The sequence below is a fragment of the Oreochromis aureus genome, linkage group 19 (assembly GCF_013358895.1).
Source record: "Oreochromis aureus strain Israel breed Guangdong linkage group 19, ZZ_aureus, whole genome shotgun sequence".
In the NCBI taxonomy this organism is placed as follows: Eukaryota; Metazoa; Chordata; class Actinopteri; order Cichliformes; family Cichlidae; genus Oreochromis; species Oreochromis aureus.
Genome location: NC_052960.1, coordinates 3029508 through 3054895, shown reverse-complemented (window position 1 = coordinate 3054895; position 25388 = coordinate 3029508). Strand labels below are relative to the sequence as shown.

Sequence of the window (25388 nt, the reverse complement as noted above, 5' to 3'; positions counted from 1 at the left end):
CATTTTTGTTTTTCTTTCAGTTTATATAAGACAGTGTGTAATACTGGCATGTCATTATGTTACCATGAAATTAATTTGTAAACAATTTGCTTAATTTGATCAAGAAATTACCAATAACTCGGGGAAATAAGGTCACGAAAAGTAAAAATCAGTTTAGGGCTTCACTTTTGTGTTGCTCCTCGCTATAACAATGACTTTTATGTTAAAACTGAGGATGTTCTGTCCACTTTCACATCACACCACAGACGGAACCGTGTTTCTTACCGGAGCACGCCTGCAGGGAAACTATGTCAATGTGTGCGAAGGGAAAAGAAAGACACCGAGGAAGAGATGGCACACTTTTCTGCCTCAAGTCATCTCAGTGATGGATTACTTCATTTAGAAGTGAGGAAAGGCGAAGCCTAAATGTAAGTGATTTTCTTTTTTCTTTTTGTTATATTTGTGGTGTGATTGGCATGTAGTAACCTGTGATCTTGTAGACTGTTTGTTTGCACTTAGGAAAAGCCAGAATATTTTATTTATTGCATTAAATAGCGCTGATGCCATTTTGCAAACATGTGCTTTGTCAGCTGGTTGGCCTGTCAAGGGAAGGCTGGAGTGTCAGACTCGCACAGTTTATTCATAAAGTGCTTTACAAACCCGAACATGGCAGCTTCCCCAGTCAGTGCAGCTAGCCAAACAACAAAGAACCACTGACTGCTACAGACAGACAGTGAAAGTGGACAGTATACTGGACAGTATACCCTCGGTTTTAACATAAGACTCGTTGTTACAACCAGGGACAGCACAAAAGTGACCCCCTCCCCCCTTAAACTGATTTTTACTTTTAGCCTTCTTATTTTCCCGAGTTATTGGTTCTAGCTAAGGTAAACTAATGTAAGTCTATTTAATTAAACCAGTGACGTAACGTTCTGTGCTGCCAGAAGATGGCGCTAAACATGTTTTTAAAGCTTTAAGCGTTCATTTCATAAACCCAGTTACATCCAGGGGCGGATCTAGAGAAATGTTCCTAGGGTGGCATTAAAGTAATCACATGGGCTGGCAAAATTAAAGCCGCTTTATTTCACACATATGCAGGTGTTACATTCTGTAATATGTATTATAGATGGTTAAAATAGATCAAATGCAGTAAGTGTACACATTTTATATAAACATAGTCTGTAACTTTCTTATCGGTTTTAACCCAAATAATTAAACAGTTCAGTTACATAAGAAAAATGTGAATGTTGATTTTATGTGGTGTATAGCCTTTATAATGGATAAGCATGTAGCATGTATAAAATCCAGAGGGTGTATCAGTTTGAAATGCAAGTCTAACTTAAGTTTCAAACCCTTTTTATTAGAGATAATCAAATTGTTACGTGCTTAAATTTAGAGAAAATGTTAGAAATCTGCACTGTCATGAACAAATGTTTGACTAAAATTTTAAACCTGATTTTTTTGGGGTTAATAACACTCACCTGTGTTGAAATGCCCATGGGGTTGATGCAAGATGTGCTCTGGCACATTCATAGGCGTCGGTTGCTGGTGACAGCAAGAAATAAAGCCGTCAATGCTATGAGCTGAACTGTTTTTTAATTTGGGGGTTGGGGGGTAACACTACGCAGTATATTTAGTTTTAGAATTTATATTCAGTGTTAATTGTAGCTAGGCTCAAAGTTAATGCTAGCTTATTTTAATAAACAGCATTGTCATATGCAAAACTAGGGTGGAACTAGAGGGTTTTTTTGCCACCACAGCAGATCCACCCCTGGTGTAAATGAGCCTTTTTACATTTAGTGTTTCAGGTGCACTTTAATTCTGGCAGTTGCTCTGATCTAAGTAGGTTTGCTACTCTATTACTTTAAAATGGATCCGTTATCTCGCAGGTGTTCTGTTGTTATTTAACTGCAGTCTGGTACATAAAAACATATACGTGCATATATTTCTCTCTGGTTTGAGCTTGTAATAAGACTCACATCCTAAGGGGGACTCCTGCAGTGCACTACATCACACACAAGGTGGAGCTGCAGAATAAGATTTGATGCTGCCCTGTTTCATTTAGTCAATGGAAGAAGTGCTGGAAAACAAAGGGAGAATTTATCGACTTTCTTATCTCACGTAGATTAAAACATGGTTTAACAGATATGAACTCTGTTTCACACGTCCAGATGAAAAGACAGCTTCTCCATTTTCCTCCTGACCTTTTCTGCTAATCACAGCCACTGTAAAAACAAGTGCTATAAAACACTGGCCAGCTGGTGATAAAGAGCACTCACATCTAGCAGGTGGTGCTCTGTACGTAACGTCCCCTCAGTACAACCAAGCAGTTATGGCTTTATTGCCCTACACATCCCCTTCATATCTGTGTACTTCCCAGCCGCGGCCAGGTAAGACCACCTGTCGGAACAACGATAAGACAATAAGAGGGATTGTATGCAGCGATAGCCTGCCAGGCTCTGGCTTTGGCTGTGATAATAGTAAAGTGCAATATTTTGATGACCGTGGCCGTGGCCATGTTGGTTTAGTGCAGTGTGTGTTTTTGTGCATGTGTGTGTGTGAGAGAGAGAGAGATCCATTGTGTATTTCTTGAACCTTGCAAGACCTTCTGTCTGTGCTAAGGCCAAAGCTGTCCACTGGAGGGCAATGGTGCTCACTATAACAGCAAACCCTTTTTACATACTTAAAAACTGGTTCGATTTCTATTTTTAATATTTTCCACGTTTATTTTAGTTTTTTTCAAACAAGCAGACACATTTTAAAGGTACTATTTAAACAAAGGAGCTCTGAACTGCAAAGAACAGCTTCTTACTTTCAGCACATGCTGGTTGCAATAAACAAATATGGCTCACTTTTTTTCCTTTTTGTTTTGCAAGATTATCTGAACGGTACCACAGCTGGAGCGGTGGACAACACTCAGCCACTTGCACAGGGTGGTTGGCTTAGCAATTGTACAAACAGGGCTGGCTGATTATTTTTGCTTTGCTTTACCAACATGCCATTGAGATCAGCAGATCAACAGCCAGCTTTTTGAGTGCTCTACTTTTCAGTGTGATGTGCAGTAAGTCTGAGGATCGCTGTGCAAACAGCCTCTTTATGACAGAGAGCAAGGTGAGCGGCTTCAGACACTACAAGCCAGACAACTCATCAAACAAACACACTAGAGGCACTGAGTACACTCACTGTGTACCATCTCGTTTGTGTTATTAGAGAATTTATTGACATTAGTATAATATTACAGCTTGGCACAAATAAATACAGTGCTGATGTAGTTGCTTTGTGTGTTGTGGTGCACATAATCTTCACCTTACAGCAATATTTTTGTTTTTTTTCTGTAACGTGCCTGCATTTCACCACCCTGCTGTTTGGTGCTAACATACATTCAGCATCATCTCCTCAGTTATGACAGAAGATCTAAGTTGCCGCCTTTATTTCTTTCTTCGCACTCGTGGCATTAAGAAACATTTAGTGTTTGTACAGCACACTGAAAGGTACCATCTTTTCTGCGTGAGCTTTAGCACCTTTCAGCACCTTGCTAGCAGGCTCACCTGATGAATCTGCACAACTCCCTGCTGCACAGCTGAGAGGCTTCTTTTCTCCAGCCTAGCAACAGCTTTAGCACTAATCTCTCTCGCTCTCTGTTTTCTCTTTCATTTTGCTTTATTGTTTCTTGAATGTGAAAGTTGATGACTGATTTTTTTTACTGTTCTGCCACCTTTCAAATCTCTCAGCGTGCCTTATCTCGAGATAAAACCCCAGTGCCTGTAAATGGTTGAATTGAATGCAGGTGCACTTAGTGCTCAAATTATAGCAGAGAGAAGCGAAGCGTGTATGCTAAATCCTTACAACCAAGGAGATATCGAGCCGAACCCTGTTGTGCACTTTAAAGAAATGCTGCCTAACAAAATAAAATGTTCTTCTTTAACATGGGACAATCTGCTAATTACAACTAAATTAGCCTGAGCAGCCAATATGTGAAATGAAAACTGCCACAACAGAGTTCAAAGCAAAGGGAAAAGCAGTCCTGACTGCCAGACAAATAATATGATGCTCCAGCATTATCATTAAAACACTTTCTTCCAGGGTGCAGTGTTCTGTATTTATTTATTTCAAAACGAGCACCAATTGTAGCTGTCAGAAGGCCAAAGAAGAGGCACCGCAGCTGTCTTACAGTCAGTCACATGTGATGATGCTGGCCCATTAACGTCGTTGTTCTCATATCCATAAACGGATATTTCGAAGCAACATTTAAACTGTTTAGCCAAATTAGAAGTCAAATGAGCAACAACATCTGCTATACGTTAACGTCGAAACATTTTCCAGAGACAACACAAAAAAAGACGTGACCGCAGATTCAAATGCCTCCCTTTTCTTTTCAGTTCTGGGATTTAAAATGGGTCCGACATTAGAAAGACTATTGTGAGGAATAGGAAAATATCATTCACGGAATCAATATCCATTTCCATATGGCATGAGAATGATAATAGGCCAACAAGCTCATACAGATAGTCCAAAAAAGAAAGGTGGTTAGGAGGTGTTTCACTTGTTCACGTCCATAAAAACACATCGGTGAATCATGTGGTCTGCTATTTTCTACATCACTGAGAAATTAAAGCAACTGCCACAACTGCCAGTCTATTGCCTTTAAGTCAGCTGTTAAGCAGCTTTACAACTGCCAGCATCTATTTCATTTTCATTCTTTACAAGCTCGATTAGATTCGACTGAATTATTCCTTCCTTTGTGAAGGAAGAGCCACAGCCACTTACTTTTTTAAGTAGCTCAGAACTGTGTGTATTCCCCTGAATTGCAGATCAAATTTAGCATTTACATTAAAAACATCTAAAGGCTTTGATGGACATCTTAGGCAACACTTGCTTGTCTAAGATGTCCTGAGACGGCCTTTTTTCGTGCTGTTTTGCTTGTGGTGTTTCACTGGTGCCAAAATGGGCCTGGTTTGCAGCCATGTGTGACTGGGGCACTTAGTGGCTCACTCTAATGACCCTAATTGGGAAAGTGGGCTCAGTTTCAGGGTCACTGACAGACTGACTGGATTGTGAGGAATGTGACCGGGTGGCACCCTCCTATTGTCTGGGCCAGCGTATCAATTAGCTGCTTATCGCAGTGGACACCTTTCCGCACGTATCTCTCCACAAATGGAAAATGACCTGCTTTTTCCTCCAAAACTCTGCATGGAAAAGATTTTCTGTCTTGCATCTTGTGCTTTTGAGTTCTTAGACCCAAAAGTAGGAGAAACATGCAACAAGCAAAAAATTCTCACACTTTTGTCTAAAGCCTCCAAACTTGTCTTCAAAGACTTCTCTGTCATGGGAAACTCAACTCACCTGACTTGGGAGGTTTCAGTTCTTTCAGCGATCGCCTCTGACTTCCATCGCTACAGTGCCGAGCAGCTTTGTCCCTTTTGTCACACAGCTCTGTAGACAGATATGCTTTGTTACCACAGGGAGTGGTGGGCTGTTTGTTAGTGTTGTACTCTGAGCTGGAATTAGGTTTTGATGCATCCCTGTGTGGGATGAAGGTTTTCAGACAGAATTCAGGAGAAGAGGAGTCACTGAGCGAGAAGTTTCACAGTAACAATTGTTGCACACCCTCTGGCATCGCACTCTCAATTAATCAGGTGTTTGATGTGGTTGGCCTCATGCTATGCTCCACACCCTCTCAGAGGCTTCATGAATGAACCTGTTGAAGCAAATTGAAAATGTAGCTTCAGTCAAGAATTTTCTGAAATCCGTTCTGTTGTCTTTGCAAAGATTAATATATTTGCACTGCTGTTTTAGCTGTGATGTCATAAAATATGGAAAAGCACCTGTGTTTGTTGCTTTTTTAATAAAAGTGCAGCACTCATAGTTCAGACTGGCTATCATATGATCCTTTCTAGTGCATTAAAATGAAAGTGAACCAAATTCACAGTTCTTTCCATAAAATGGATGAAAGTTTCCAGCTTTTTAACACGAAACTTGTCACCTTTTGTGATCCAGAACAAGAGGGAAACTCTGTCTGGGGAATTATACATTTCATATTTAAAATACCAATGCTCTTATGCAAGCTCTGTGCATTTTGTTTCTGATTAAGGCAGACTAGGAATCTTTTAGGACCTTTTTAAAGGCTAATATGAACAGGATTCATTGTTACAACAAGAAAAAGTGTTTCATTGTTCATAAAGGGACAAATGTGTTTTTATTAGTTCAAGTAATATGCAGTAGGTTATCTACCTCTGCCTTCAGATTATTTAGAGAGTGAGACATGATCTCAGAGGCACAGTGTGGACAATAAGAAGGCTTCCATGTGCATCTGTGATCTGTTTTGGCGGTGCTATCCATTCAGCTCTCTTTTTGAGCGTGCTACTGTCTGCCACCTGCTTCCCTGTGGTGCCACTCAGATGTGGCTTTTCCTAATACCTGTGCTATGGTCCTCTCATTTCAGACTCAGACGTGCATTACGTTGGTAGGTGTGCATTAAAACTAAAAGCCCGCTTTGGACCATGCAATCTCTCGTGATTTGAACACAATAGAAATATTTTAGTCTCAGCACATTTCAGAGTACAGGTGATGAGATGGCGGCACACAGCAACATACGATACACCTTTGTGATCTGGTTGAAGGCAGTTCAAAGTTTCTCAGATATATTCCTACACTCGCAACGCTATTTCCTCGAATTATTCAAAGAAATCATCAACATCAAATCGCGATAGTCAACAGTTTACATGATGATTTTTTTTTCTCACTGCTGCTTAACACCAGCCACTGAAAGACATGGGTGTGAGCCACGCGCAAGGTATGTGTGTCAACAGCGCTGGCCTGGAGGTGAACCCTTAGATACACCTTGTGTGAAGGGGGAAGAAAAGGGAAAGGCAGAGAGAAAGATGGAGAACAGCGGGTGTGGCCTGCTAAGTGAGTCAGCCGGTCTGCTGAGTGACAAATCAAATGCCAATTGACAGAGCGCACTCTGGCTCCAGATTCACTGGCTCCCTCCACTGCACAGGTGGTCTTTGTCTCACGCGTGCACACGCACGCACGCCACAACACACTCAACCACTCTAAATGCACAAACGCACTGCAGTGCAACCTCAATGGATGATTGCTCTCTGCATTAAACAGGTTAATCTCTGCAGGAAAAACAATACTATTTGAGTTTGACAAACATTCCTGATCACACATAGTGAATCAATATTCAACTGGAAAACAGGAACACAAATCATACTTTCTGGGGGGTTTTCGCATCGTTAAGATATTGTGCGTCTTATCCAGTGCCCCGTACATGACCTAGCAGTTGCGACACGACATGCCAGGATCTGACCTCATCCACACACAAGCATGACACTTGATTAATGGGCTCCGAGCTGAACCCTGCAAGGCTGTCCCAGGTCAGTCTTTTTGTGCTGATCCCTGAAGGGAGTGGTCAAGTTCTGGCAAATTGATGGTGCTTCCCAAAAGGAGGAAGGTGAAACAAGTGCCACATAGAAAGACTTGCTGAACCTCTTTATACTCTGTGTGTGTGTGTGTGTGTGTGTGTGTGTGTGTGTGTGTGTGTGTGTGTGTGTGTGTGTGTGTGTCTGTGTCTGTGTGTGTCTCTCGCTCGCTCGCTCGCTCACGTATGAGAACAAAGAGAAACCACTTTCAGTTGTCAGTCACAGCTCTAGTTTACCTTGATAACTTTGGCATACTGTCAAACTTTAATCTATAATAGGCGTGTTTGCAAAGCAAAGAATCCCTAAGAATGATCTATTTGCTCATTTCTTAGGTCTTGCTTAAATAAATGCATTACATAAACTCTTTCTGTATTTGTTTGTAAACATCAAGAGATGACGTGCTGAGCAAATTTACTCTCGTGTGTGGTCACAGGGGTGCTGAAGTAGCTCCAATTCATAATGCCACCCAACAGCCCGCCACTTTTCAGAATATTACCATTTCCAGATTTCCCTAAATCTCAGTTTTCATAAACTGAAGATATGAAAAAACTATATGGATCAGCACATTTTCAATGAAATAAAATGCAACTTTTCTGGAGGGATTGAAATTGTAAATATAGAATTGTACTTTTTTCAAAAAGGAGGAAAAACAGCCCAAAGAAAATTTGGTCGTTGACTCCAAATGTGAAGTAAGACCGAGTCCTAACTTGTTTCACAGCATCTGTAAAATCGGGCAGGTGGCGCTCTCTGTGCCATTCCCTAACTGATGCATTTCCACATTTTTGTATGAATCACAAATTCTGCTTGCAGAAATAACCCACTGTTTTGCATCCTCATGCTGATACCATTTCTGAAATTTTGTAAATGTGAAACGCGTTGTCATGCTCAGCGTGTTAAACATCTTATGAACAGACTTGCAACCTGCCCGCCTGTCTGCTTCCCTGTCTGTACGCCACCTCGGGAGACGGGGATTAGAGGCCTTGGAGGACTGACTGTATGGATGGTGTATGAATAAGTTGGAGAGAGGTGACAGACGGGACAGATCGCGTCTCATCACCAGTAAAGCCTCGGGGCTCCCATAGGGGACCGGTGCATCACACAGAGAGCTACATAAAGGGCCGCCGCAGACGAAGGCCTGGTCAAGGCCTAAGCTATAGAAGCCCTGACATCTGGCTTTCTTCTATGTTTCACCGCCAACCTGCTACCCCAGTCTGGCAGCTATATGCACTTCATTATTGTGCCTTAATGCACTCTTGAATCACAGTCAAAATTTAGTCCTGATATGTGTCTTTATTGCCAATAAAAATCTACTTTATATGAAGTATCTACCATAAGATATATGGTGAGTTACAACAGCATGCAGTATATGACATTGGCAGTATCTTTATGCTGCCCATTTATGTACAAATGTGCAATGTGTGTTGCATTTTGGCCAACAAACTGTAAAGATAAAATTATGATGAGACAATAAAGGCAGGCTCAATCATTTTGAAGGGAAGATACACAGCAGGTGGTACGAAAAGCTCTGACAGAACCCCTGATTTGTGCAGAATTGTGTTGCTTAAAGGATATGGCCACCAGATGCCCATTTGGATGAAAATCTAGGTTTCAGTCTAATCTGTCAATTTCAGAAGCCAAAAACGTGTCAGCTTCATGAGCAATGCGAGAAACTTTGCTGTTAACACTGTTCCAGAGCACTTCTTTACTTTACTAGATTGAGAATTGTCAGACATTTGTTTGCAATTTTATGATTACAATTATATTTTATTAATCTTATTTACAAATAACAAGCCATACTTTTTTTCCCTCCTAACAATACATGACTGCCTTTGTGCTGGGTGCACAGGACCTCAGCAGTCCTAGGAACATAGCCATAGATGGCAGTGTTTTGCCTTATTTTTAACAGCCCACTGAGTTCTGTGGCTATGCAGAAATTAAATTTTGTTTCTGTGTAATATGCTTCCTGGTGGCAGTGTGTGTACATATATATATAATACATTTATGTATATACAGAATACTTTTGGCTGACCTGTTCCTGAACTGGAGATGAATTTCTATAATTAAGCAAATCCTTTATGATATAAATTTGCAGGTGGTATATTGTTATAATCATCTTTAATATCTGCATTTTGCCTAAAGCTTTTCCCCATATTTTCTGTTTTTTTTGGGGGGGGGGGTTGTTCCCATTTTCTAATGTAGTTTCGAAATGACTGCAAAAGTTTTCTTATTTGCTGTACATAAACAGAAAAAAGGAAAACAAATTTTAAAACTCAGCTGTCTGTCTAGAGGCGCCGCGTTTTTAATTTTATATTTTTATTTTTTTACTGTTAAATTACTACTTAAATAATAAAATCACCTATTGTACTTGATGAGGTGATTTCAAAATCGTGAATCTCTGCTGCTTTTTGACTGAAACGTCCTGATATTCTTCTCGTATTTGCTGAGTTGAAGAAGATTTGTTGACAAGTTCTACTTGAATAAATTGTGTTTAAACAACAGTAAATTTCCTTGGTCTTTTGCTCCGACTGGGCCAAGGTCGGTTTTATATTCGAGCGAAATCATAAAATGACACTTGAGATAAACAGAATGTTTACCCTCCCCATGTGAGCTGAGGCTGATATGTAAATGCAGCCTTATTCTTTCATCAAATTTGCATTTACCCTCTTAACCAAACACTACAGGGCTCCAATTCAAACAGCACTAATGATGGCTGGCCCTTTATGACCGATTGCCGTATCGGCAAAAAAGGGGAAGAGCAATTTAGCCCGGAATGAAAGGAGTAAAGCATAGTAGCTATCTGTGAGTGGCTGACAATAATTGGATCAACTTTGCAGAGAAATGGATGTGTTTTGATGCTCTAGTGGCTGACTGGCAATCGGCTGGCTTTTCGCCTATTTATCATTCCCCTTTTATCTGCTGCTGCCAGACCTTTCCACTGCCTCCATTCCAGGGCCGGCTAATCAAACAACTTTTTAATAAGACCAAACGGCATCTCCGCAGCCGGAGAACAGAGCGGGGCTTCACAGAACAGCGAGGAGAATCTCGGGATGAATATCAATTAACACTCTGACATGCTGTTTTTCTGCACTGAAAAGTTTGACACAGTATCAAGAGCAGTCAGCTGACTTTGTTTGCTGCTTTCAGATCTGTCAAGCAAGCTGTGACTCACAGGGCCACAGCCTCTTCAAATTGGGCTGCTTACTGCTCATCAGCAAGAAAACATTCAGCTTAGCCGGATTTGACTTTTCAGCTCAAATGACGTCTTCCAGAACTGCTTTATTGGCTGCAGTTGAATTCAGCCTGGTGCTTCGAGGACCACGCTGCTGTCGTGTTTGCATTTTTCCACACTGAGTCGGATTGGTCAGAACCTTCCGGCGAACCGTTATCAGCATGTAAGGTTTAGTGCAAATAAATGTCAGTATATAAAGTTGCCCAGCCTGGGGACACTTGTTGTGGTCGTGTGGCACCTTTGCACAACTCTCTGGTCACAAATGTAAGCCGGACTTATCGCTGCATAGAAATCTGGACAGATATTATTGCAGGGAAGAGGTTCAAGGTCCTGCCTGGCTTGTTTTCTGGCTTTGTCCCGCGGGTAAAATTGACGTCTCGCAGCCACTGCAAGATCACCAGCTGCCGCTTGTCCGTGTGGCTATAGAGAAGCTAACAATCTCCCACCAAAAACAAGTGACAAGATGCAACAAAGAGCACCAAGGAGTGAACAGGGCTGTCTGTAAGGAGGAGCTCCCTGTTGGTCCCCTACCACCAAAGGAAGGCAGGGTAGAAAAGCAGACCTTGATTCGAGTCCTTGCTAGGTAACTGAGGGTCTCGTGTTTGGAATGTGTCCCCCTGTGCGTGTGATACGCCACCCTGCGAGTCCACTGGGCATAGGTCACACAATTTATCTTTGTTTTCAATGCCTCAATTATGTATTTCCTTTTCGATTTAAAAAGAAAAGATGAGGTGCCCTTGGAAGTGAACAACAAACCTCACATTTTGAGTGTGCCTGTCAAATTGCTATCTAATTGTTGCAGGGCTGCAGGGGGAGCTGATATCTGCTTTTCTCTTGCCGCCGGCTGCCGGCCCTGCCGTTCACAAAGCCAGGGATGCCACACACATTCTGTTTGTTCTACATGAGCAAACAGATTGTAAACTGGCTGATAATTTTTGTTCTGACAATGTCATTTACGGCTGTCAGCCTTTTGTCTGCTCTGTTTGCTTTATTCAAATATGAACCGAGTGGACCTCCCCTTCAGCGCTCACTTCTGCATTAAAATCACATCAATTCACTTCCATTTTGTCTTATCTGAAATTCATTGGAGGCAATCACTTGGTTGAATGCCCTGCCATTGCCATGGAGACCACAGGTCCCGTGTGGACTTCAGTAGGATTAGGAACTTGTAAGATTTAAGTCTTGAAGTACACAGTTGCTTTGTTGTGTTTCTCTTTGATTGGATGGGGAGGAATTTGCCTTTTCTAACTTTGGACTGAGGTGAAATAAATCTGTGTGGATATTAGCATCCTCTGCTAGGATTGATAAATATTCATCTAGTCCCCCTTGGACTGATTTATCTCTACATTTACCAGTCGCTTTAAAGGCACTTCTGTAGTTATTTGCCTGACCCTGATCTGCATTCATATGGCATGGGGACCTCAGTGGTGAACCACTCTGAAAATGACATTTTATTCAGGCACTGCTCAGCTTCATTTGTCAAGCAGCCACCTCTGTGCTGAAACTATGACAGTCCAAGTGGCATGCAGTGCCTGGGTGCCCCGGTGGCACCTCTCTGCCCCGCCGAAGGACAATAAGTCCAACTCAGCGAAACGAGCAGGGGTGCTCACTGGACGCTTGCCTCCCAGGGCGTCGCACTTCACTCCTGAGGCATCTCCCCCCCCCCTTTGTTCGCCAAGGTCAGGGCACAAAGTGCTGAGTTATTCACATCAAACTGTCTGGCTGGAAGCGGCTGCAGATGTTACTGTTTTTGTGTTTGGTTTTGTCTCCTCGCTCCGTCTTTTCCCTCTCCCCCGCATCTTGTCAGAGCTGGCTGCCAGGGCGTTTGGCGTGTGAGGTTTTAAAAAGCTGAAAAAACGTGGCCCGTGAAAGAGAAGTTGAAGCCTTGGCTCCTGCACCTCGTGAATTGTTTTTTTTCTTTGCCAAAAGTACAAAGTAAACAGAGTGAAGTAAATGGATTCATTTTTAGTTGCACCAGGCAGTTTGTGCACAACAGAGAGACGCTTCTTTTTGTCCTCTTTACCACCAATGCTAACATCTATTAGGCCACCCTTTATTGTCAGCCATGACAGGCGGTTTTCAGAACTTAATGCATTCCAAATATTTCCTCCACTTTCTTACAAAGGTTAAGAACAAAAGAAATCTTTTGAATAGTTTGCACATTTTAACTAACAAAGGGATAGTCTAGATCAAACCACTGAATAACAGTCCTAAAATATGCTGTAGATGTATGGAGTAATTTGCATCTAATTTCCTCACTGAATCGCACCGTAAACTCTGTACACTCGGGCCAGTTTAGACATCGGCGATACGTAAAGCAAGAGATGCACAGATAGATATTTTTATTTAAGGTACATCATTTATTTAAACGTTAAAATTTATGCATCAAGTGCGCTTGACTCTAATTTTTATTTATCAGCGCAGACACTTGAGCAATATGTCAATAATTTTTTAGTGCCATTTCAACATTCTGTGAAATTTGAGATGTAAACAAAAGTTCTCTCTGCTGGCACGGTGTCACCAAGAGCATCTAAACAATCAATGCACATTTGCAACTTGGTATTTACCTGCTGTTGACATCAATGGCAGCCCTTTAAATTAAGGTCATTTTGTCAGATATTGCATGACATTACACATGGCATTTTGCAAGGATAACTATACACTGAATATAAAATAAAGACAACCAAAAAAAAACAAAAGCAATTATATACATTGGTCATTTAGACAAAATGCAAACTAGGTTTTCGCAGTAGAGCAAAGATTGCCTACAATACCGCTTAATTTCACATTTCCTGTGTTCAAAGCCAGGTGGCACATTTACATCACTTGTTTTGTCATTAAAGAGACATTTTTCAGCCTCCAACATTGCAGATCCTCCAAAGATTCACCCCTCAGAAAGGTTTTGACAGAGTCTTGCCGCTGCCTGTCGAGACACTATTTCATCTATGGAAGGAGGATTATTCTCAAATACCAGCCCCTGTTTGAACAAAAGAAGCTGATGATGGCAAATTAGGCTCAGGCTTTCTGTTGGGGAAAAAGAGGAGAAACCTCTAAAGTCTAACTTGGTGGTCTCCATTTATTCATAATGATATATTCACCTACAGTTTACGTGATTACAGAAGGGAACGATCAAAGCAAAAGCCACGGACAGTTAAGGCTGTGTTTTACTCTATACGTTATTGCACCGCGAACGGGCCTTTATTGAGTTAAAAGCATCAAAGCAGACATTATATAACTGCGTGGGTTACACTTTAGTCAAGGACACGTCTCGGTGGTTCGTTGACAGTCTTTATTGTGCCAAGAGGCAATGGGAAATCAATGGCACTGACCTGTCCAAGCCAGTGTACCTATAAGCTGACTGAGGTCACTGTTAGGAAAGATCTGGCTCAGCAAAGTACACAGAAAACTTCAGAAGGTCCTCTGGGACGCTTTCGTCTAAATGGCGATATGGTGCATCGATACTGCGCCTCGACTGCAGTGTTTCATATTCAGCGAAACAAATGCGATGAAAAAAGTTCCGTGTGAAGGCAAAGTGCGTGCAAGTAGATCAAAGATACAGATCAGACAATGTGCCGTATCTTCTCTGTCTTGCAGCTCCTGAGCGGCTGCTGCTGCCGCTAGCTGCTGCACAGTTGGCCGCGCTATTGATCTCATTGTGGCTAAAGACACTTCATGTACCCTGAAAGACTGCTACACAAAGCTGTGACATTGATAGGGCCACACTGAGGTGGGTCTTTTTGTTCCTGCCTGTGTGTGGGAGTTGAGCTACAGCTGGGGGTGGGGGCAGTGCTTTGAGCTGACCCGCACAGGACAAAATTTAAACTTCGAGAAGCTGCTTAGGGGTTAAACTGAAACGCTGGGCCGTCTCTTAGTCGTCATGACACTTTTTCTTTTTTACTCATTTAGATTTTACAGTGGCTAATCCAGTTAATCTACTTTGTTGTCTAGACATGCCATCCCAAAATACCAAGCTGCAAATTTGATGTTTTGAAAAATGTAATAGATATTGTTTATTATCAAACACATAAACACAGCGTCTATCTGAAGTTCTGCCAGGTTCAGCTCCCACACTGTCAGCGATGTTTGTACATTTTGTTAGGACTGTTGGTTTAAACCTTTCTTTGTACAGTGAAAGGGAAAGTCGGCTCGCAAAGCAGTGGCTGTCGACAAGGCTGCCTTTGCGTCGTCACACACAAGCATCCTGCGTGTAGCCACATGAGGCTCCTGCCTGCACATCTGGCTTTTATTTTCGTAGCTAAGGAGTATCTAAACAGGTCTGAATCCGAAAACGGCTTTGTTGTTTTAGTCCCAGGTGGAAGGGATGTTAGTTGCCGCAAAGAGGAATTTTCATTGCACGCTGATTTCTGTCTTTCCTGCATTCCATGCGTAACATATCACTGTTGTTAGTGGGCACTTGCTTTTATTGTTTTTCTAAAAGGAGTCCATTTTGATAGGATTAACCATTGCCAGGAGCCTTGTTGTAGTAGACTTAGTTTATCCAAATGTAGGAGCTGTATTGTGCTGTTTTGAAAGCACCGTGGCCACCCAGATTTCTGGAGTTTCAGGGGATGACTTTGCAGGCAAGGCGTGACTGATGCGCCTCCCAGAGGAGAACAACAACTTCCGAAGGGCAAGTGGGTAATTGATTTGGTGCTTTGTTAATAGCTCGTGACTAATTAGGCATACCACGAGTGGCAAAATCAAGTACAGAATGGTGAAAACCGTCAAGCGGGCCATTAGTTCAGTCCTCGCCTTTTCGCTGCCTTTGCACAAAACTACATGCAAATAAAATGCAACCAGTATCAATAAACGGTTTTTCATTTGTAAAACTGCTTGTAAAATATTGCTTGATCTACAAGGTTTAACAGTCCTCAAACACACTGGTATTTCCTTTTTTTTGCAGGGTCAAACCAAGATGCCCCTTCATCACATTCAGCCTTTTTTGGTTTGATTTCAGTGCCAACCTTTAGTGTTTACAATGGTCTCCCATGTCACTTCAGTGGCACATAGGCGTCCCCTAATTAGATCATAAAGCTGATCTGTTGTCCTGATTAGCATTGAATGGACTTTGATCTGCATGTATTATCAGATTACTGTGATAACCCACCTTTGGATTAAGAAAAGGTCCGTGCTCATTGTGCTCTCTTGCTGGGAAGAAAGAAGGGGGTGTGGGTTGCTTGAGGATTAAGCCCGATGCCTCCTTTGTATGCGGGAAATACCACTTTATCAGGGAGGGCTGTGTCGAGCTGCAGGATCTAGCAATGAGAAAGGGGGAGCGGGCTGCTCTTTCAGGGGAAGCGGTCTTCTGTACCCTGGCCTCTCTTCCAGGCCCCAGCCCCCTTTGTGGAGGCCCAGTGACCAGCAAGGATCACAAGGGATGACACACCCCAATCTGGCCTGTTTACTCAGGGAAATAATCACTAATTTTGGAATAATCATGCCTCCTACTGACCAAGACTAATTGAATGGTGGCATGCCATGGAGGCGCTGGACCAGCTTTGCGTTGCGTCTGCCTTGTCAACGGTGTTTGGCTAGGCAGCTCAGAGTGATTGATCCCCACGGAGCTCCGAACACAGAGAGGCGGAGAAGAAAGATATAGAAACATAATTAGTCATGAATATGCCTCCATACCCCTGCTGTGATGATCCTGAGATTTTAGGATTGAGGAATGTTGGATTACCCATCGGCACTATTTGGACAAGTTGGCTGCATTGTGGTGCACAGGGATAGTCTGAAAAAATATGTGACCCAGCCTAACCCTATCGAGAAATCAATATTTCATATACGGGGATTGGCTATTCATAACCACTGAGAGCACTTGCATTTCTTCATTATGACGTGATGCTTCAATCTTACTGCCAGCTTTAGAAAAGAAAGAACCATCCCTTGCCAATAAACGGGTCAGCCCTGTTGACATTTTTCCCAGCGTGAGCCATTTTGATCACCCAAAATATTTCAGTTCCCAAGAAAGGGGATTTAGGAAAATTTTCTTTCATTCTGCTGATCATTTCATCTCCCGTCATTTTGCCGTCAGGTAATTCACTGAAACTGAAAGAGAAGCTTTGAATGAAGTAATGGAAAATTTCAATCCATCTTTTCTCGCTGGCAACCCTTCCCTCCTTTAAATGCAGCTTAATGCAACAAAAGAAGCTCATGCATGTGTTTCATGCTTTGTTTGGTATTTTTCAGAAGACAAAATGCCTCCAGGTTTGGATTACTACGAGAGCCAAAGTTCAAATTCAGTCTCAGTCCAAGAATGTCATTTTATCTAACTATAGGAGCTTTTTAGGGTTACAAGGCTGCAAAAATAAATTAATAATAATTCAAACTTGTACTCTGCAAGTTTCAGCAGCGAGCAGAAAATATTCTATGACTATAATATTATTAGCAATTCAATCTCAGCACTAACAAAAAGGAAGTTTCCACCAAAGCTTGCAAATCATTTTATTTGAAATGAAATGTTGTAAACTGTCAGCCCATCTGCATTCATCTGCACTACCGAAGACTGTATGGAAAAACTGAAATTGGATGTGAGATATTCTGGATTAACTTCAGGCAAAACAAACACACAAAATATGGTTTTAAATATTTTCCTAAACACAAGATTCCAGCTCTAAGAGTACAGACACAGGAAAAGTGAATGGCTGATATCAAGGTTCCCATCTGCTGTCAGATCAATATTTTGTGCAAGCCTTGTAGGCCTGTCTGTTTACCCTAGGCATCTGTGCCTAGCATACCAACCCAGCGCAATGTTTGAGCATGTGACTGTGTAATAATGGCTAGATAGAGGAACTAATAGCCATTGCAATATCTGTAGCTTGACCCACTGTGCCTCTACCTAATTGATCTATAGATTAACATCAGACACATCAGTCAGGGGTTAACCTTTTCTGTTTCCTGCACTGTCTTTGCTGTGGATTATAAAGCATTTGGAAAGCTGACAGCAGCTTGCAGGAAGGAAGCGATCCCTCTTCTTTGTTTTAACGCGTTTCAAGTGAGAGGTGAAAGGAAATGGCTCAAGCACTATCAGCATATTAAAAGATATGTCAAAATACTTTTTTTTTTAAATTCACCCTACACTATATGTGCTACAGATGCTGTGCATACACTTCCCACATCATGCAAGCATTATATTTATAGTCAGCCACCCTTCCTTTTTGACCCATGTTTTTAAGCAATCTTCCTCTTCTGTGGCTTCGGTCACAAAGTGTCTTTTTCCCCAGTCCAGACTCACGGAGGTCGGCCTAGTTCAGTCCCAGTCGGCCCCACAGTTCCCCTGCCCTATATGTACACTTGGTCTGGCTATGTAAACTTTGACATGTGGGTGTCAATCTCTCCCATATTTACCGTGGGCTTTATCAGACCATGATTAGTTTTCCGAGCAAATTTGGAGGTAAAAAGAAAAACACCACTAGCAGTATGTAAGCCAACACTGCGTGTGCCACTGTTGGGCACTGCATATTTACAAGGGTCCAGCTTGTTTTGTTAAGGCTTTCTCTGTAGGTACATGTCAACCGAGGGCTTCTGGAAGAAGCAGGGGTTTATCAACAAGCAAGAAAGGCTGCTTTCACGCATGCCGTCCACCCCGACAGGTTCGTGTTTGTTAGCTGTGCCGTTCCCTTAGTTCTACTATAAATACTTGGAGCGCCGTGGATGTCAACAGCAGTATTTCTGTGAAACAATCACAATGTCATTGACGTGTTTTGCTAGACCGGCTCAAACAGTTAGGCCAGAGGAGGAAAAAAGACTTCCCGAAGTTCATAATGCACTCAAAAAAAGGAGTTAGCTGTACATTAAAACAAGACAGATGGGATTATTTTCATTTATTGCATTAGGAAAACAATGGCGCAGGACATCCTAAGATTGAACTTGATAGGATTATATTTGTGGACACTGGTCAATGACATACGAGGGCCCTAAGTGTTTGCCTCAAACAAATGGTCCCCACTAAACGTGTACTCAAGCCAGAGTAAATTTGATTGTGGCGACTGGAGAGAGGAGGGGTGATTTCGGCCATTCCTGTAAACACAGGAGAAAGAGAAACATTTGCTATGACACGGATAAAGCAAAGATGATAATAGCATGCAAATGTTGGCAGATGTAACAAAGCAGTTTGCTTTTACGGACCTTGAAGAGCTTGACAGTGACCTTAGTGCTCCTGGTAATCTGCAGTTGTGCAATTTTATTTTTTCAAATTTTCCAGACATCCAAGGCCTGGTAATGTAGAATACTGTGAATAACCCTGACTTTCAGTGCAGTACGTTTCCAGCTTTACCTCTGATTACACCCTCAGAACCCGTCTATGAAGAGTCCTCTCTGCCCTCATCTCCATCGACACAACTCTTATCAAAAAGTATTCATGTTGAAGTTGTGCTTCCTCACTCCCAAGTTACCATCTAGTCTGGACAAATCCCACTCTGTGCTGCTCGGTGTCATGGCAACCGTGGGAACGCTTGGTCTCTGTTTAATAAACGTGGTCGGACGAGGAGCGAGGGTCCGATATTGACCACTCAAGAAAAGATTAAACGCTGGTGACATTTCCGAGGTGGAATTTGCAATTTCCACAAATATGAGGGCGTCCTCGAGCCCGGCATGACAGCACATAAAATCAATACAAATAACCTGAATCCCTAATACCTTGATCCCTGTTAGTGGAGGGATGCATTACAACTAAGACACTGGGAAGTGGGAGACACAGCTCTCCATAACCCCACCACCAGGCTCACTGCTGATTCCTATCGACTGTCTCCAGGCCAAACACAGACGCAATAACAATTAGGTGGGACAGTGGGCCAATTCTCTCACTCGCACACACAAACACACACTCGTACACCACAAGAAAAAGAAATGGATAAATATAATAAAAATCACATCACTTCTTCAAATGTTGTTTTCTGTGGGTCAGGTATATAAATATACACACGAGAGAAGGTGTTCATCCACCATTAGAAACTATTAAATGCCACACAACATGATTCACAAAGCCAACATAAACATTCCTATTGATATTCACACTGTGGAAAAGATATCTTTGGGAACACATTGGACACACCCGTTGTGAGTCATCACACCAAGAAGGATTAGCGGGCTTACCCCAGACTTAGCCGAGGGGAGATACTGAAAAGAAAACAGCTCTCCTTCTTTATATCTTCTTTTCTGTCTCCTGCAAGAGCCAAAATTGGGGGTGGGGGTTTGCTGCGCTGTACAGTAGCTACTAGGCAGGGTCTAGCTGTCACTGCAACTCTGGCGTTTTTATTCTCTAAGCTCTCACAGAAGGGCAGGTGAGGGGAGGCAGGTGGCTCTTTTACAGCACGGAGAGCAGTTGGCCTCTCTTCAAAGCAGGCACCCGTAAATGTCACACCACTTTGAGTCTAGGGAGAACTCATAAACAAAAGGGATACTTCTGCCAGGGAACGGGGGTTAGGAAAATTTCCCTTATCGAGAAAGTTAAGTGCTACGCGTTGGCTTCAAACAGTTCGACGTGGGAGTTGTCTTGTGCGCTATCGATCGCCCCATCGTATGTAGACCCGTGTACATGACTAAAATATTGTTCGGCGCAGCAGAGTAGGCAATCAAGCTCAGCTGTGCCCTTCATTTCCTGCTGATTGTGGTGTGGTTTCATTACCTTTCTATGGAGGTGATAACAGTGCACCTGCTGTCTCTGCTTCCTGTGTCTGACCACAGCAAGCCACTCCTACAGGTGGTGGTGGAGCTGCTGACCCTGCAGTGGTGCCGGATACACACAATTACCAACAGCTCTCATAATGGCCATGTTCTTTACTCAGGATTAACTGTTTCTATTCCCCTTCCAATCCAAGAATAAGGAACCGATTCCATTTACTGCCTTAAAGGGGAACTCAGCCTGTGAGAACAGTTAAGTAATGCCAGACTTTATGCTCTGGAAAATAACCCTGAAGAGTACGAAGAACCCGTCTTGTTTTCTTAAATGGTGCTCTAAATTAGTTGCATTTTTTTTATGTATTTTGCACAAAAAAACTAAATGTAAACTGTAAATATTGAAATTCAATGAAGTAACTGCAGAAAAATAAAATGCATGTAAGAAAGAAAGCTAAACTGAACTGGATAAGTGGAATAAAATGGATGGATTTGTTTTTTAATTATTCCCCAGTTTGCTTTTTACAGCCTGCATCTGTGAGAATTTTAGTTTCCCAATCCGACATGAAATTTTTCCTCACATATTTAGGTGAGCTGTTTGGTGAAGGATCACCGATGGATGTGAGAATCTGAAGCCCGACGCTAAAGCTCTCCTGTCAGGAGGCATTACTGCTCCGTGTTGTGCAGGAGGACAGTTGGAATCCTTCAACACTGATATCTTAATCTGTTTCTTTCAGAAGTGCGACTCCTGATGAAGTGGTCACTAAAGTGGGAGGGAGGAGGTGCAGGGAATCCAGGTGGCCCGTGACGTTCACCGGCAGGTAAATCTAAAGGAAATGGCATGCCTTGACTCCTCGCTCCTTTTACTCCCCCCCACCCCGTTCCAGGCGAGTGTTTGCAAGAGAGGTGTTTTAAAAGCTGTGCCCCAGCTAAAGCTGCCATCATCATTACACTAAGAGGCTGAACTGTGGTGGCATAATGTGTGTGCCGAGTTACTCTGTCTGTTTGAAGGGCCCTCAGCAGAAGTGTGTCTGCTGTTGACTCTCCCCATTTAATATTGTTTGAATTTTTCATCAAGATCCCAAGCCCTGTTACAAGAGCCCTTTGTTTTCTGACTTGTTTGTACATTCTTTGCGCACGCTTGTGCGCGCACGTGAACGGTAGTGTAAGTGCATGTTTGCAGAGCGGTAACAGACAATCATTTAGCGTTAAATGTAACAAAGTTAGCGCTGCTTTGCATGCCTCGGTACGTAATCTTATGCCACCTATTTATTTTTACTGCAATATTTCTTTGATTTCAAAGTATTGTCCATCCCCAGAGGTCTGTGAGGGTCTAATGAGGAATTCCAGACTCAGGACTGGACATCCAGCTGCAGACTCCCCTGTCTCCCAGTGCCTTTTGTTCTGGGGACCCCGACGTAGCCTTGAATGCAGGTCACTGCAGGTTACTGACAAAGCTTGGTGAAAGGGGCGTTTTGTGAGCATGTCTGAAAGAAGTGCATACAATTAAAAATAGCCTGCCCTCCTGTCAATGTATCGCCATTAAAAACAGCTGGGTTGGGCTTCTGCCTGCATTCAGCCACGTGAAAGTTGATTCTCTCATTGTGCGCCTATCTTGTCACAACTCCCCCTTTACTGCCATCCTTTGTTGGCTGCTTTGTGCAAGCACCATCACGGAGGCAAAGTCAGCCTCATAAAAAGAGTTCATTTTGGATTCACTGGCCTCCGATGAACAGTGGGAACTTTCTTTATTGTGCCTTCATCCATAAATCGCTGCTAACTCACTGGGCCCTGTCAGTCTGTCTCAAAAGATTCTTTATGGGGCATTTCCTACTTCTTCCCTTGGATGCGTTTTGTAGGTGATCGTGAAGCTCAAGTTCCTAGGACGGTGCACGTCGGATGCTCCGTGCATTTATTTTATTGCAATAACAGGGGAAAGAATAGAAATGCCTTTTTATTTTTGATGGCGGGAATATATTTCAATTAATCAAATTTAATTAATCTCACCTGGCTGCCAGATGATCGTGCAGGCCCGTGAGAGTGTTTTCATTTTGCTGTCAGTTATGACACATTGGAGCTATCATTGGCTTTAGGATCAGTCCTCTGAGCCTACAGGTAAAAGTAAACACACAGGATCCCACCCATGGAGCAGCTGTCAGTGGCTTCAATGAATCAGCTCTACCTGTGCAACCAGGCACTCTATGGGTTAATGGAAGTGGAGGCGGACAGTCTTGTCTGTATGGCATAGCCGCCTGTGTTAGATGTGGTGCTTTCAGGAAGACCTCCTTTACCAGGCTTGTCATTTTCCACCACCCCTTATTGTTCCACCCCCGTCTCCGTCTCCGACTCTCTCTCTCTTTTTCTTTCTCCCCTGGGCCCTCTCTTCACTCTGTCCAAGGCCTTTTCTGATGCCAAGAAAACACACACAAGCAAGCAGCAACATGCACCCTCACACTGACACACTCTCATAAAGACAGAGACAGAAGCAGGCCAAGACACAGAAGACTCACACAATCAAAAAGTCAATAAATGGCCTTCTTATCTTATCAGTACTGTCATCGCTCTATCATCCACAGCCGGTCCTTTTGTCTCATTGCCTAGTGATTCCCAAACAACGGATGCAATTTATACTTAGAAGGTTTGAAATAAGCCAAACCTTTGAAATTTCACTAAATCAAAGATTAGTTTGCAGAAACGAATAAAAACATTTTTTTTGTTTGTTTGGGAGGCTTTTTTCAAAAATGCAGAAGTCACAGTTTGTAATCAAAGCAGGCACACAAAAAGGCCTTTAAGTTGTTTATGAAAGAACAAATCGACAGGAGAGTTCACACTTATTCTAATGCGCAAGTTTTATTTTTGCTCTACGTTTAGCTGAGGGGTCACCTCAGTGGGTAGCTCTGCATATTTGATTTGGCACATTTTACACCAGATGTCCTGTTTGATATATGTGTAGTTGTACCTTAAGCTTGTACACACAGACACCTAAATAAACCATAAAAATGTTATTACTGTTTCTTTATTGATAAATTACTGAATTTTGGCCGTTCTCATTTTTAAATGTGAACTCTCAAAGTCCTTCTTACAAATGATACAATATGTAAAAATATAAGTTTATTCATTTGTGATATGCTGTGAGGCCTGTGGGTTCCCTCCAAGTTATCACATGTGTGAGCAATATACTCAGTGGTAATAATAAGACAAATGTTCATTTTGCTCAAATTTCTCTTATTGATATCCTCATATTTTTGCATTCATAATTAAAGCAGATGCCATGGATTTAAAATCCAAGCAAATTCCAGGTGTATCAACCGTATACAAACATACTGCTGTGATAACATGAGAGGCCACTGTTGAAAAAAAGCTAAATATTCACCCCCCTCCCCATAATTAACTATTAGACATAACATTGTGTTGTTTTTGTTGATATTAAAGCAGCTCTTTTAATGGTTACATAGACGGCGTTTTAAAGATAGGCTTCACAGAAAATGTAAACTCCTCCTCTCATCCTGCTCATTTTCTCCCTCACGGCTCTCCGCCTCTCTGCTCTTTTGTTCTGTCTCTCTTTCTGCTTCGGCCTCTGCCACTGCTGCGCTGCTGATGGAAGGGATTGTCTAGTTTTATTAATATGACAGGTGAGCCTGCCCAGCTGCTACCTGAGTGCATCTGTTTGTGTGCGTGCGTGCGTGCGCGTATTTGTGTGTGTCTGTGTGTGTGTGTGTGAGTGTGCCAAAAAGCAGCAGCTGTCTCGTACACGCAATGCACTCGTGGACTCACTCTCATGTGAACCCTTTCACTCCGGCATTATTGTGGCATATAGATTTTTATTTTATTGCACTTTTGATTCACAACAGCCGTTTAGAGGATGGTGCAAAGAACATCGACACATCTCATCAAGCCGGGGAAAAGCAACAACTGGCCAGATGCTCTCCCTTCTGGATCCATATTTGTGCATTATTACCCTCATATATGAGTGCTTTGTTTACTTCCTGGGCTGCAAATCACCAGTGTAATTTCCACTTCCCCACTGAGATGGCCATAACATCCCTGCGCTTGTATATACACTTTATGATTTGACTCATATGTTGGGGTTCAATACTTTCGTATTGACTCAGGTAATTGAACACGAGGGACACGGTCTGTATTCATAAAAGGAGCAGAGAGACTTTTCGGTGAATCCGGGTTATCCGAACGGTCGTGAGAAGCTCCTGGCAGCGCGATCGACACGCTTTTTTGCTTTGAGAGAAGCGTCAGGTTGTATGTCTGTCATTGACTGCAGTTCAGGCATGACCACGGCAGGACAGAGGTCTTCCACCTGAGCAGCATTTTGTTCTGAGTCGCTCCATTACCTGAGTGAGCCTCCTTTGTCTTATAGCTCCATGTGGAAAATGAATACAAGCTGAAACGGTTCAGGTCACCAGGCATCGCGAGCATTGTTTGTATGTGTGCGTTTGGGAGGGCTAAAAGCTGAGAATGTTTTTAATTTTATCCTTTTAAATCCAACAAACACCTGCTCTGTGGTTTCTGATCCTATCAGAGATATGTTTCATGAGGGTATACCTGAAAATCATCAACCCACCAAAGATTTCTAAACTGTGGTGTATTACAGTGTTTTATAAACAGACAGATGTCAATAGATTCCCACTCAGTACAACAGAGCCATCACATTTATATATGTAATGTATATGTAATGTTTTTCTTTCCTTTTTTTCCTTTAAGGAGTCAGGCTGGCAGCGTTTGTGCCGTCGTGGCCCTGCATTGCCCTCACTGCTGTTCATTTTTACACTTTTTACAGAACAAAGCTGAGTACTATGATGTCATTGTTAAAGGCTGCCTTCATTTCTATGATGCTTTGTGGCCATCACATTTATTATCAGACCTAAGAAATATTTACAGAAAAGAGTTAAATATATAAAACTTAAAGAACAGACAGAAATGTTGCTATATGGCCAAAAAAGTCAAGTCTAGTTTTTCTTCTGTTTTTTGCCTATCACTAAAGGCAGCAGGTAGAATTAGGAGGTCATTACTCATCAAGTACATCCATAGAGTTGGATATTACGTCTTTCTAGGTGTGGGCCTGTCAAAAGGCAAGAGGTTAATGCAGTGCACTGCTGCTTAAAGCACACTTTGCTCTTTTCAAA

At 42.3% G+C, this 25388-nt stretch overlaps 1 long non-coding RNA gene across 1 annotated transcript; it reads left to right on the top strand.

Annotated features, from left to right (window-relative positions):
* The first annotated feature begins 265 nt into the window (after window positions 1-265).
* LOC120434932 lies at window positions 266-21834 on the top strand. The gene is made up of 3 exons (XR_005609435.1): window positions 266-407; window positions 20988-21071; window positions 21570-21834. It is a non-coding gene; the product is annotated as an uncharacterized LOC120434932 (long non-coding RNA).
* The last annotated feature ends 3554 nt before the right edge of the window (window positions 21835-25388 follow it).